Raw genomic sequence first — 15,898 nt, 5'->3', positions numbered from 1 at the left:
TGCATTATCAGGGAAAAGAAAGCTTAATGCTTAAAAAAGATTATTTTATTTCTCAATATGTTCAGGGTCTGTATTTACTGTGCTGATTCATAGATCAAAATTTTTTTTCATGATCTGTCTCTACCACCCCACTGGGACTCGGAGTCTTCTACTAGATATTCTGAATTTAGCCAACAGATGGGTGAAATAAGAGAGACTGAAGTGGGGATTGGATTACAGAAGATATTTAACTGGTCAGGATAACAAATGGTGGATAAAATTTTCACCAAGTAGCTTAGTCACATAACCCCATCTCTTTTCAAAGGTGCTCAGGAAAACAGTTTACCTGTGTGCCCAGGATGAAAAGAAAAAAAAAGTTATTGATGATAAAAAGTGATATCTAGATTTCTGACTCAAGAAATCTGTGCTTAGACAAGAGAAGCATCTTTGGGGTAGGGACAATTTGAGTGTCCTAAAGTTGAGATTTTTAAGGGAAAATTCCTGTTAGGAATTTGGTTTTCTAAATGATGAGTTTAGGAGAGACATCTTGTATAGATGTATTATTTGTGACTTATCACATGGATAGGAATGGAAATCAAGAAAGTATATGAGATTACCCAGGGTGACTAAGAAGTGATATCTAGAACTGAACTCAGTAATAACAAAATTTAAAGGACTGTCATGCATAAACAGGAGAGAGTAAAACTTGTGTTTAACTAGGAGAGAGAGATGCTTATGAACAGATGGTTCGGAAAAGAGGAATTGTTAAAAAATCTTAGATGTTATTGAGAAGTACCCCATGATTAAAAAATGAGAGTAATTAAAAAATTTCCTAAGTAGGACAGACAACTTTGTCAAGAACACAGTGTATAGAAGTATTGGTACGTATTTTGATGGTTGGCAGAGTTTAGTAAATTGAGGAAGAAATCAGGGTGACAAAATAGAGAAAGAGTAAATATATTTTTCACTCAGTATGTTAGGTTGGCATTTGTAAGAAATCTTGAGGTGAGGGGAGGAAATTAATCTATCTATATATCATCTGTCTTGGTGAAGAAATACAGCAGCATGTGTAAATGTCAACCAGAAGCCAGTAGAAATACGGAGAATGAAAGAGACCACTGGAGATCTAGAGTCTAAGTGGAGGGATTCATCTTCAAATGAAGAGTTCCAATTGTAGCAGGATGGGGAGAGGTAAAAAGGGTGTAAAATTATTAAGGTAAATAAATGGTTTGGTGAGTGAATTGATTCAATATCTTTTTACTAGATTATATTTTCTCCATTTAGCAGAAGAAAAGTGTGCATACTAGAGATATGAAATAAGTTGAAAAATCAGAGAACTGCTGAAAGTAAAGTAGGTAGAAATGTTGTAGGGAATTCGAAAAAACAACTTATTAGAGAAATGAAAAACTATCCATCAGCAGAAATAAAGGCTCAACTTAGCCTGGAAAATATATATTTATAATATGATCAATCCTTATGCTTTTGAAATTTTCTCCAACAGTGTTAAGCAGCTATGTGTGTAGGTGCAAAAAAAAAAAAAAAAATGAGCCATATATTTAAAGTTGGGATTTGTAGACTGGATCAGTGCAAGGCCACAGAATTCCTGGTGTAATGTGATGAGGGTGACAGGAGTTGACGTGATGAACCATAGTATCTAAAATGGACATTGTAAGAAATGAATCCTAGAATCAGTTGACAGGAGAAATTCCAAGTGTCAACATGTTTCAGGTCATAAAGAATTTGAAGACAAAGTGATATCATCAAGCTGAAGATGGCAATTTATGATGTTTAAATTTAATATTTCACAGGTGGAGCTATCTTGTATTTTTTGAGATACCAGTTTGGACCATATGAATGATGTATGAAAATTTCTGAAAATATGAAAATCAGAGAATGGGGTAGCTCTGCTGTTGCATGTGTCATCTTTGGTAGCATTAAATCATCTACCAGATGGCAGAAATTTTAGTGGAGGGGAAGATGGTAAACTTCACTCCAGTCTTCAATGAACCAGTTAATTCAGAGATGATACTAGACTGGATACATGCCTGTGGCAACTTACTCTGTTGTATAAAATATAATTTATGTTTACAAAATAACTTTAAATTTTGACTTCAAGATCCTATAAAATTTGATCAGAAAAATTAGTATAACAACAAATTATATAACATATTTTAGTATAGCATTATTTTTTGTGAGATAAACACCATTAAGTTAGCAAGAATTCAAAATGTTTTAATATAAACTCAGTTGATTTCAAAGTTTTGTTGTTTCTATTCCTTATTTCTTTTCATAAAGCTATTTAGTATTTGGTATCTAGGAGAGACATTACTGGTTTATAGTACACAGAGATTTCTCATGTGGGCTTTTGCTAAAATGTGGAACTGGTTGTTTGGCCTTATGTTGTTGGCATTCACCTCTCTAATTCATACTCCACTGATTGCCCCCAGCCCTGCCATGCGCAACATCAGGATATTTCTCCAAGGCTGATGTTCCTCTCTGTCCTCTCAACATAATTATGGTAAGATATGAAAATTTATCAAACATTCCTGTGAACTGCTTAAAGTCTTCAGAGGACTGAGAGGGCTAATGTGGGTCTTCTTTTTGCCTAGGTGTCTGTTTTCCATTTCTAACCCTGTACTTTGGTGCCATGCTGCAAGTGGAACTTCTCTGGGAAGGCAGCTCTTCCTAAAGTCCTTCCCAGAGTACTCACTAGGAGGGGTCATTCTGCTGTGGGTTCCAACTGCAGCAGGATGGGGAGAGGTAAAAGGGTGTAAAATTATTAAGGTAAATATATGGTTTGGTGAGTGAATTGATTCAGCCTCCTTTCCAGGGTCACTCTCTGTTATCTCATAGGTCTCTGCCGGTGGTTGTTATGGGTAACGGGTGGTTACCCATCATCAAACAGGTGTTAACACTCAAAGAAGTTAATTCAATTCTAGTGCTCATTTTTATTATTTCTTTTCTTCCCCAGACTGGATTAACTTCATGTTTTGTTACATTTTTGAAGTCTTGTTTTTATTATCTAAATTCTACTTGTAGAACAGATTGAGGTTTGCATTATTATTTGAAGGCATATTTCTTGGTAATAAGAAAAACATTTTTTTTTCTAAGATATGGCTCTTGAAAAGTCAAACTCTTTTGGATTTAAAAAATGTTCCTGCTCTGGGTTTAATAAATTCTGCTTAAAAATTTAATTGATTTCTGAAGTTCTTTTATTCATTATTTGTCCTTGTCCTGACATGACGAAGGCCTTTGTTTTAAGGGCAGATTATTGTAATAAACAGTAAATGCAGGGCAAAACAGAACTTTATTAGCTGAAACATTTATCTTCCTATAACACAATCAAAGAACTGAATGATATGAACTTTAGGAAAGCAGTTTTTTTAATGTGGAGATGGAGAAATAATAATATAGATTTTATTGAGACAAATTGAAAATGGATTTATTATTTTTCCTACCTTTACAGTTTTCCTTCCACAAGAGACTTGGGAAAGATCATAATTTCAGAATAAATCCATAGTTGTTTAAAGCACATAGGTGAAGACAGAAGGAATGTTCTAGTTTTTTTAATATTTATTTTTTAGTTATAGTTGGACACCATACCTTTATTTCACTTATTTATTTTTATGTGGTGCTGAGGATGGAACCCAGGGTCTTACACGTGTGAGGTGAGTGCCCTGCCGCTGAGCCACAATCCCAACCCCTTCTAGTTTTTTTTTTTTTTTTTTTTTTAAAGAGCAGACAACAGCAAAGGTAATGGCAATCTCACATGCAGATGAATGAAAGGAGCTATTTAAGAAAAGTATGTTGTGAAAGTCTATCCTAGAATGTCACAATGCAAGGTCCATTCTTAATTTATGCCCCTTGTCCAGTATTTTCGTGGATGCTTCCTTGTTTTGGTGATGGTTACAGACCAGAGAAAAACCAAGGTAGACCTGCTTCTGCAAATAGAATTTGCCTAGAAAGACTGATTCGAATACAATTTGCAAAGACTACGAAATCCCTGTGACCATCAGCTTTGCAGGTTTCTCCTTCTATGAGAGAGGAGGAGGTATGGTCATCATTGAAAAACCCAATTGTCTGCAGAGACACCCTGAGAAATGCAGAGATATTCAAGAGTCCCTCACTACACACACTGATACCTGTTTTATATCAGGTGAAAAACATCATATTCTTTCATCTCAAAACAGCTATTCCCTTATCCTTTTTTCTTTATATTTTTCTGCATAAACAACTGAAATTTATAAATTTTGTGTAAATCCAGAGTTTTTAATAACAAGCCACATAAACTTACTTGTTATTGCCCTACAAATGCCTATCAGATTTCCACTGAGTTAATAATGATGTACTAATTAACACCAGTATGACGTCACTGAGGGCCTCTTCTCTGAAGGATATTTTATAAAAGATGGAAGAAAGTTATAAAAACCATGTCAGGGGCTGGAAATGTAACTCAGTGGTAGAGCATTTGCCTAACACGTCAGAGGACCCAGCCCCGCAAAAACAAACAAAAACCCACAAACAACAACAAAGACAACAAAAATGTCCTGTTAGAAGCATGAGCAAGCTGGCTGACTAAAATTTCACTCAGATTAACCTATAATCTGATATTACCTATTGTTAATCAATTTATTTAAGAATACTCTTATTTTTTTCTCATTTTAATTGTTTTTTCCCTGAGAAAATGATGTAGGAATATAAAGTAATTTATTTTTCATTACAGTGAAGAGGGATTGCTTTAGTCATCATAAGAGAAATGCAGTTCCAAAAGAAACAAATTCTAATTTCTTCTTCTTCCTTTTTTTTTTTTTAAATAAAGCAATGTTTTTGCACTTGGTGGTTTTTTCCTACAATTATACATTTTTATTATAACAAGTGAGAGTATTCAAAGATGTATAAAAATGAGTTTATCTCTGTACTTAATATTTCAATTCTATTTTCCTAAGGTAACCAATATTAATCAGAACACATCTTAGTACTTGTTTCTCCTTGGCCAGGAAAGCATATACATTTTTGAGTGTGTGTGTGAACACATAGATGTGCGCACACACGCACACATAAAAAACATATCTACATAACATTTTGGTTGGTTGTTTTATTTATACATGTAGCAATCACTCTCACAATACTCTTAATATTCACTTGGTTTATTATCACTATTTATCAATAGATGAATCTGACTTTACTTTTTGGATGCTGTATTTATGAATGCATACAAAATATGCAAGAATAATCATACATAAGGATTGTAGCATACAATGCTATCTTCAAAAACTACCCAGTCTTTTTCTTTATTACCTGCTTCTTCCCTTCTTCCTGTTGTTTCAAAATACCTTATAATATACACCATTATAAATAAACAGGATTTTATCACTTTTACTGAAATTTATCATGTTTTCTTCCTGGTGTTTCTTGCTTTTTTGCTTGTTTTTGTGCAATAATATCTTGACAAGAGCTCTCCAGATAAACTGCTTTCACTATTTTTTTAATTAAAAAACATTTAATTGACTGAAATTATAACCTATACTAGTAATATTTAAGCTACTAGGACTTTCTTAATTTTTAATAAAATTATTTATTTATTCTAATTTGTTATACATGATGGTAGAATGCAATTCATTTCATAATACACATATTGAGCACAGTTTTTTAAGTACTGATTGTACACAAAGTATTTTCATACATTTTGTGTCTTCATACATGTACTTACAGTAACTATCTAACTCATTCCACCATCATTTCTAGCCCCTTGCCCCCTTCCTTCCCTGTCTACCCTTTGACCTATCTAAAGTTTCTCCATTCCTCCCACGCTCCCCTCCTCACAGCCATTATGAGTAAGCATCCTCATATCAAAGAAAACATTTGGCCTTTGGTCTTTTGGGATTGGTTTGATTCACTTAGCATTATATTCTCCAACTCCATCCATTTACCTGCAAATGTCATGATTTTATTCTCTTTTAATGCTGAGTAATGTTCCATTGTGTATATACACCAAAGTTTTCCTTTCCATTCATCTTCTGAAGGGCTTCTGGATTGGTTCCACAATTTAGCTATTGTGAATTGTGCTGCTATAAACATTAATATGGCTGTGTCCCTGTAGTATGCTGTTTTCAGGTCCTTTGGGTATAAACCGAGGAGTGGGAGAGCTTGGTCAAATGGTGGTTCCATTCGGGCTCTATACTTCATGATGTAGAGGTTTTCTAATTCATCCATTGTTCCACTAATGTATTCTTAAGTTTTGCTTTATAAATAATGACATAATGGGCATATTTGATTATCTTATTAATTGTGTTTAAAAATTTTTTTGAGTTAATCATGTATTTGGGGTACAATTTACATTAAACAATAGAAAGGTGAGCAAAGATAATTTCATGGAAGTAAAATTTTAAAATATTACATTAAATAATATATACAATTAAATATAACATATAGTATGATATTAAACTTTATACATAGCATAATACATACACTATTATGTACATACAATGTGAGAAAGATTTAAAGAAATGTTTAACATGTGCCTACTATGGTGATACAATATCCCTAAAGTATTTATTTCCGGCTGTAGTCTCCTCCTTTCTTTCTCTGACCTCCATATGATATCGGGGATAGATACAATCCTTAATATGTGTTTTTTCACTTTTATTAATTTCAGATTAATTTTAATTTTTATTAACTCATTTCTGTATATATCAAAAAGTACAACTTTCACAGCTCTACATGAAAATGGTACTTTATTTACTCTTTTTTGTGAATGATTTTTTTGTTTTTATTATTATAGTGATACATAATATTGGGGTTCATTTTGATATAATCATAAATACATAGAATATAATTTGTTCCATTTCAGTCCTCAGTATTTTTTCTTTTTCTCTCCCTTCCCTCCCCTGTTCCCCTTCCTCTACTCTACTGGTCTTCCTTCTATTTATTTATAATTTTTCAAAATTAGTGCTTTATAGATATACATAAAGGTGAAATTCACTGTGATGTGTTCATGTATGCACACAGCTTAATTTGCTCAATTTGGTTCCTAACTTCCTGCCTTTTTTCATTCCCCCTTCCTCCCCTTAATCCCCTTTCTCTGACTCCTCCTATATTCCTGTAATTCCCCCACCCCACCCATTTTCCCCTTATTTTGGCCTAGCTTCTGCATATATGAGGAAACATGTGACCCTTGACTTTCCAAGTCTGGCTTGTTTCACTTAGCTTGTTTTTTACCTTACTTTTTTGTTGCACATTACATTTTTCCAATTTATTCATGTTAATGGGCAAGTGTCTATTTTGTTACCTTTTATTTTTTCAGCATAGTTTTTCACTGAATAAATAAGCAGACTCACTCATTCTCCCATTAATATACATCCAGTTTCTTTACTGTTTATGTGTATGAAAGAGTGAAGTGGCTAGAATACATGGTACAGGCATCTTCAACTTTGGTAGACACTGTAAAATTCTCCATTTATCCTCCTTCTCTTCTCTTCCTTTCTCTGCTTTCTTCTCTTCCTCTTTTTCTCCATTATCATCATCATTGTCTTTCTTTTTCCTGATTCATGCAACTAGTGAAGGAAAATGGATGGAAACAGAGTAGGGAACCATTATGTGATTGTCAGGAGGTTAAGATTAGCTGCACTGCATTTGCAATTCTTTTAAGGTCTTAACCTTAAAACTCTTAAACCATTCTTAGAAATACTGTGGACAATGGTACTTCTGGATGGAGAGTAGTGGACTTGATTTTTAGTGCCTTTTCCCCACAGTGATAGCACCCTGTACTTGCATGTGCATGCATTTCAATTTCCTAATCATTAAGTTAAACAAACACACAAACAACAAAATACCTATCTCATCCAGTAGAATTTTAGCTCCTTAGGGATCAGAAATGTGTGTGTTTGGTTAACCTCTACATTTTCTGTATCCAGAGTAGCACCGTCACCCAGCAGGTATGTTAAAATCATTTGCAGTATGAATTAAATAATCAAATGATATAACAACTTGAAATATTTTAATGAGGTGCCTAATACATAGTAGTAAATGGGTATCAAATGTCTCTTAGGAAGTCATTGTCCTGCTTGTAATAGTGGAAATTTAGTAGCACAAATGGTAACAAAATGGTTGTGGTAGTGAAGATGCTGATGCTGGTGATAGTGATATTGTTACTACCACTAAAAACAATATTTTTTTTTTATTAAGGTTGTACTAAACGTCAGGTGCACACTTTACTTAATTTGATCAATCAGTGATCTTTTGCAATGTGTACAATTTTCATTTCATAAATTAGAAAAATGAAGCAAAGAAAGTTTAAATAATCATAACTAATTATAATAGAGTTTATATAGTGATTTTATATTAATTCAAATATGAGTCTGTATATCTTTAGATGTTGTAAACATTGTCATTTCCATCTTGGTCTGCAACAAACATAGATTTAAATTTGCAGCTTACTCATAAAGTTATTTTTGGCCATATGGTATAAATTAAATGTTTATCATACTCCTGGCTTTATTCCCCTGTTCCTAATTTCCATTTATCCTATTTCCCAAAACTATTTAATTTATCCCTTTGAGTCAGTGTATTTTTGAAAACTACCTAACACAAAATAAGGTCAAGCATACATCAAAACAGATTTTTTTACTTGGTCTTATCCCTTTCCATTTGTATTTGAACCCTGTGGATTAGGTCAGTTTATCATCTGTATTTTACAAATGAGTAAAGGAAGTTTTTAAGACATTAGCATGACTTTCATAGATATCAAAGGTTGAAAACAAAAATTACCAGATTCAATTCAAATTCAAAAGATTTTTGTTTGTTTTATTTTGCTTTTTACATTTACCTCCATAACTGAACAGGCTTTTTCATTTAAGGAAATTTGGAAAGTCAAATATTGATAAAGACTTTCATAGTGGAATAAAAACACATTCTAGCTTCTAATTTCTACTTCTAATGTCTAATATACCTTGTCCTACTGTTATTTTGGTTTATAATTTTTTAAAACATGTTATAAATGGGCACATGCCTGTAATCCCAGCGCCTCCTGAGGCTAAGACAGGAGGATACTGAGTTTGAAGCCAGGCTCAGCAAAAAGCAAGTAACTAAGCAACTCATTGAGACTCTGTCTCTAAACAAACAAACAAAAAATACAAAAATAGGTCTGGGGATGTGGCTCAGTGATTGAGTGCCCTGAGTTCAATCCCTGGTACCCTCCAAAAAAGTGTTATATACTTATCAAGATTGCAATTGTGACTTAATCCTACCAACTTTAAGTGTCAGGTTTTAGGATCAAAGCATTTGACCATGTTGAAGGTGAGATTTGTAATTCAAGGTTTGTCAGTAGTACAGATAAAGCAAATTATGCTTTGGTAACCAAAAATGCATGTTGCCCTGTCTGTATTCTCAAGGTCCCTCATCTGGGACTCACAAAACCACGATGGTGACAACTGACTTAGTCTCAGTTCTTTATTGAATAATTCTGTGAAATATGCCTCCTGTTTATATATTTGTGGGAAAACACACACACACACACACACACACACACACACACACACACACACTGTTAGAGAAGAAAGAAAAGATCAGATGAATGTATATCCTGTGCATTTGCTATTCCAGAAAGAACTACTAGAGGCCATATAATCAGATATGGTCTCCAATTCAACTGGAGGAATTTATACTAGTTATATGGCTTAAAGAGCTTAATGTGATTCACATGGATGTTTAAAGAATAAAAATTCCTTGGATATGTATATTTTTAAACATAATGATGTATCTATTTATTTTTTTATTTTTCAGTTGATATTTTATGCCTATTTTCAATGTATTTTTGTGGGAGAAGTAATTTTATTAATACACTTACTTCAACTTTGGAGGGACAATTGGATCAAGGTTTAAAAAGTTTACATCCCTGCAGGAAGCTCCTTATATTGTCCTGCACCCCAGGCGAGTCTGTCAGAAGTGAATAATGATACCAGGAACCCTCTTTTCAATCCTTCTTCATAGAGCTTGTTTCATTTTATTAAATTTTTAAAGAGTTCATCACTTTGGCCTTTAAACTTTTTTCTTTATTATTGTACAGATTTAAAAGTGATACCGTTTTGCCTGTAATTGTAATGAGAAAAATACATGGGGGACCTGGTGTGATTGCAAGACACCTCCTTTGTTTGAACTCTCCAGAGGCATATTACTCATATGTTAGTTTAACACATCCCCACAGGCAGCAACTCCTTGCTTAAAGTTAAGAAATATGAATCCTTACACTAAGCCATAAGCTATTTAGCTTACCAGCAATTGAATTTAAGAGATTTAGGTTGTGAATCCAGCTGTGACACTGGAAATAAAGCATTTATAGTAATAAGGACATATGGAAATTTGAGTGAGCTGCCACTGATGTAGTCAGGAAATTTAGACCCATTGTTCTTAGTGAGAAAACGTTACAATATATTTTAATCATTATTTATATTAAGCTTCAGAGTCCACTGATATTCCATCATGACCTTTATCTGAATGTTCATGTACATGCATAATACTCACATAATACTGTTGATGCTTCAACATTTAAAAAGTGTCAAAGAATGTTTTAATTCAAAATATTTGTAACATTTCCTTGATAATACTCCATTTGAGCTGATCTCCATTTTATTAACATGTGATTGAGATTGGGTTCCATTTGATGCTCTAAGTCATATTACTAGTTAGTTACAAAAGTTGAAAAAATACCACAAAGGTCAGTGTTTTATTTAATTAGGAGATGATTTACTTAATGAGGAATGTCTTCTATCCAGACATTCAACACAGGGTGGGAGAACGTGTAGCTTCTTTCTTACCAGGTTAATATCACATCAGAGGGTGGGTGACTCTGGCAGACAATCTGGGTTCCCAGAACAATTTCTGTCATTAGATCTCTTGGCAACTACCAGTTCTCCAGAAATTTATTTCTCAGATCATACTTCTTATTAAATATTGCTCTTCTTTGTCTTCAGCAATGGAGAAAGTCAATGGAACTAAGACAACGAATTTTCCTTCCAAGTCCTTCTGTCCTAGCACTTGAATTCTTTTTATTCTTTCTTACATACACCATTCCCCTGTGGAATGGAGAAATCCTGCTGGGATGCCAGGCAAATGATTCAAAATTAATGCACCTTTTCTAACTGAAGCAACAGTAGAAATCCACCCTCAGCAAGAATGGCATCTAAGTGACAACTAGCCAGCATGAATTTTGGAAAGAAAGTATATAGTTTTAGTAACTTAATATGATGATCAGTTTAACCACAGAAAATTAAATATAATACATGTGAAATTTTGTTCCCCCTTTTTAGCAAGTGTATTCTACTAAAATAAAGGGAGTTTTTCTTAACTGAGACTCTTGGCTGGAGCCTTGTAACAGTCAGCTCTTTGTCACAACTTTTTCATAACTTTTGGCAGTCCTTTGTTCTGTCATGTTTTATACTGTTGTGGGTTGGGACTTGACCTAGACTATCCCCCCCTTCTTTTTTAATTATGCAAAATTCAAAACCAGGTCTTACTTGTCGGCTAATCTATTATATGTGTACAGAGAAAGAAATTTTACTTTCATTAAAGTCCACATGCATTTAAATTTTTTAAAATTTTTATTATCGTGGGCATATAATTGTGTGTGTGTGTGTGTGTGTGTGTGTTACTTACAGGTCTTCAGAATGATATGAAAAAACACCTATTAGAATCAGAGCATTTTGTCCCTCCAGACAGTGGAGTTTTGAGTATTTTGTTTATGGAACTCTATTTCCAGTTTGTAGGTATACCCAGCTCTTCTTTAAGGAAGAATTTGAGTTTTCTTATTTGCATATTTGTTTACTTGGTGGCTCAAGATATTCATACCTTAACAGATAATAAATTGTCTCAGTTATTTTTAGGATAGTGGGAAATCATTAATTTCACATTGTCTCTGTAGAATGCTGTTTCCCTCTTTGCACTAGGTTGTGCTGATTTTATTTTTTAAAAAAAGGCCCAATTAGGTGGTGAGCAAGAGATGTAAAACATGTTCTGGGGGCTGATTCTCCTCTGAGGAATCTCCCACTTCCAGGGTGTGAATAAGGCACCAGGTGAGAATGAATGATTCACTCGAGCCACAAGGCTTTTATTATTTCAACCAAGGAAGGTGATAGAATATGGGAAAGGTAACAACAGACTGATCTTCATGGGAAAGAGATTTGCTGTGTTCACACTCATTATCATGGGCATTTGACTTCAGGAATGTTGGGAAAAGGCATTTTAGCCATTTTAGAAAGGTCATTTATCACTTCTGGTTGCATGGATTAAGATGTTCCAAGTCATTTCTCCAATTCCTCTTTGTCTTAAATTCCTGCTGGGTTCACAGTAGTCATCTTGAAGAAAGAGTGCTAAAGTCAGGTAGCAAGAGCTTACTCAGGGAATCTGAGATTTCAAACATCCAGCTGCTCTTTTATCTCCCTCCCCTGTTCATTTCTTCTGTTACTCTTGCTGGATGTTGTGGCTGAGCAGATGTTTTAAAAAACATTCCATCCCAACATACAAGCATGCGCGTGCACATACACATACATTTTCAGAAAAGATCAAAATATACCAATTTTATTAATGCCTGCCATATCTCCTTGTTCTCAACTGATGGTTGACACTTCGAATCAAAGACATCATGTTGCATGATGTTAACATTTGCGAAAACATTACACATTTGCATTGCTTTCTGTTTTTGATGATGAAGCTTTGGTATTATTTTTAAAAAACTTTCATCTTCCTTTAGTTAAACAAAGTGATGGTAAATAGACAACAGGGAAAAGAAAATGAGTCTTCAGTAAGTGGGAAAAGGTTGAATGTAATAAAAATAAAAAGTTCTACCTCCTCCCATCCCAGTTGAGAATGCATAACGGATTTGAGCAAGATATTTGTGAATATAAGTGAAATATTATGTTTGCAAGAGCCTACTCAAGAATGTTTCTGATATCTGAGGAAATTGGCTTTAAAACAAACACTCTTTTGATGCTTATGTCTCTCCTTCCCATATCCAGTCACTAAATTTAAGCAATTACATAATGTCTGTAATTTTAGCTTTTTACATTCTCCTCTACTTCTTTCTGCCTAAGTTTAGTCACTTCAGAGCTCCCCAATGATTATCCATGTCATAAAGTTTTTTAGTGTGTTCTGATTATCAGTGTTGGTTTAAAATTTGTAAAATACTGTTACATCATTTTACCTTGCTGGAAAATCAATAGTTTTTTTCTGGTACCCAATATCAAGGTGAATTTCTAAAATTAAAATTAATGTGAGTTTTTCTTTTTTTTAAGGATAAAATAGTTCCTATACACTTTTCTGACCTTATTTTTCATTTTATCATGCATCTGTCTTCTACTTGAATTAGACTGGCTTATTGTTTTGTGTGTGTGTGTGAGCTGTGAACACATTATTCTCATTTCAGTCTTTAATACTAAGCTATGCTAACATATCTACTTGAACATTTTTCTTTCAATTCAAACACATCCTTCTTCAATGTTGTCCAACAATTATTGCCTCCATGAGAAATAATAACTGGTCCAACCCATACTGTACTACCCCTTCTTTCCATTCCTGTAACTACAAGGCACACATAACCACATATTAGACCATAGTATTCTTTATTTGTATTAGTGGTTTTGACCTTTTGCGAGAACGAGAAAAGTTCATGTAAGTTTCCCATGTAATTTGGTAGGTGAGGCATGCATCTGAGTCACACATGCCTTGAGGCTGGTGTGGCTAGTGAGTCACTGACTAGTGAGTGAACTGGCCAGCACTTTGGTTCTCTGCTTATGTTCACATTTACAGTCTTTTGTAAAGTAATGAAACTATTATTTTATATGAAACATAACATCCGCTCCAAATGCAAGTCCTTGCCAATTTGGAGATTCAAACAGGACTCTCGATGATTCTTTCAGAGATGTCAATAGTCTTTATGCAGCTTTATGTGGTTTTCTCATTGTTTCATATTTAGCTATGTTGTCTCCCTAGACAGTTAATAAACTTCACAGGAGAAAGAACCATGCACTGAAATTCTCTATCTTAAAAACTCGAGAATATTATTATGCTGTTACTAAGCCAAGTATATTGTTTACTTCCTAAGCATGGTATTTATTACTGTGAATATTTTAAACAGTCTCAAGAGTTATCTTATATGCTATAATATACAAATGTATAAAACTCACTTGTCTCTGAATTGATATGATACATATAGTTCCCTTAGAAAGTGAGTATTTCAAAACTCCTAAAATGATATGAATTTTACTATAGAAATCTAAAACAGAATAGAATCTTTGTTTAAGTGGATTAAATCAAAATGCTAAGCTTCCCAACAAGTTGGGTGGCAGAGGCAGGAAGATGGAAAGTTTTGAGGCCAGTCTCAGCAACTTAGCAAGGCCCCATCTCAGAACAAAAATAAAAAGGACTAGGGATATAGTTCAGTAAAGTGCTCCTGGGTTCAATCCTCAACACCAAAAATTTTTAATCTGGCTTAATCTTTATTAGATATTTTATAGATAAGAATAATGAAATTTGAATTGATGATAAATTATTAATAATAAATTGCATATAATTTTATATGAAAGTCATATTCATATTATATTAAAAATGAGTAGAAATTTCTTTATTATTTTTTGAATTGTTAATATCATTATATTTTGTTACTATGATGAAAGGCAAAAATGGTCCTCTACCTTTTTTTTCCTGAATTTCAATTTGTTACCTTCATCTTGGCTCAAATGTTAAGTCTTCACTACTTTTTTATCTTGTTACCTCCTTGAACTATTTAACTGATCTATTTTAGTCACAGTTTCACTTACAATTTTAAAAGCAAAAAAATTGGTAATAATTGGGAAAACAGGTGTTCACTGAGTTCTATAGCACCTTCCAGGGGTCGGCAAATAGCAAGGGCTCCTAGGATGCTGAAACTCTGCTCTGCTCCTTTGCAGGTCTACCCAACTACATTGCTAAAGGAGAAAGGCAGAGTCGACGTCTGTGAGGGAGGGGGAATAGAAATAATACGAAACCAAACATTTTAAATGTATTCACTTATCAATCACGTTGTAGTTGGACATATAAGTCTATTTCAGAGTAAATTGTAGAGGTGGTACCTAGTAATGATACAGGGGAAATCAGTTAGTTATATATAAGTTGTTCTAAAAACAGTGTGTTTTAGTTCTAATGTAGGATCAGGGAACTTCATGGGAAATTCAAGGTGCTGCTGGGAGTTGTGGGCACTACAGCAGGGTACTGGCTGTCCCTGGGATGGCTTCTGAAAGTCTATCCCAATACCTGGACTTTTGGCACATAGCCATATCTCAGCATCTTTCTAGCATTAATCTTTATCCCAAGGAAAAAAAAATGTTATTATGTTATGGTGATATAAATAATTCATTATAAAATATTCATTAACTTATTGATATCTGAGAAAATATGTTCATGTAACTGACTAATTTTGAATATAGATAACCTATATTTTTGAATTTTTTTTATTGATTGTTCAAAACATTACAGAGCTCATGATATATCATCTTTCATACATTAGACTCAATTGGGTTTTGAACTCCCATTTTTACCCCAAATACAGATTGCAGAATCACAACTGTTACATACTCACATTATTACATAATGGCATATTAGTGACTGTTGTATTCTGCTACCTTTCCTATCCCCTACTATCCCCCTCCCCTCCCCTCCCCTCCCCTCCCATCTTCCCTCTCTACCTCCTCTGCTGTTATTCAATTCTCTCCCCTTTCCCCCCTCCCCCTTGCCCCTCATAACCTCTTATAATTTTGTGTATCATTGAAGGTCTCCTACCATTTCCATATGCTTTCCCTTCTCTCTCCCTTTCTCTCCCCCCATTCGTCTTTGTTTACTATTAGTCTTTTCCTCATGCTCTTCCTTCCTGATAGCCTATATTTTTGAATTTAAA

The sequence above is a fragment of the Spermophilus citellus genome (assembly GCF_964194105.1).
Source record: "Spermophilus citellus genome assembly, chromosome: 5".
Taxonomy (NCBI): Eukaryota; Metazoa; Chordata; class Mammalia; order Rodentia; family Sciuridae; genus Spermophilus; species Spermophilus citellus.
The sequence above is the reverse complement of the archived record's forward strand: the minus strand, read 5'-3'. Positions refer to the sequence as shown.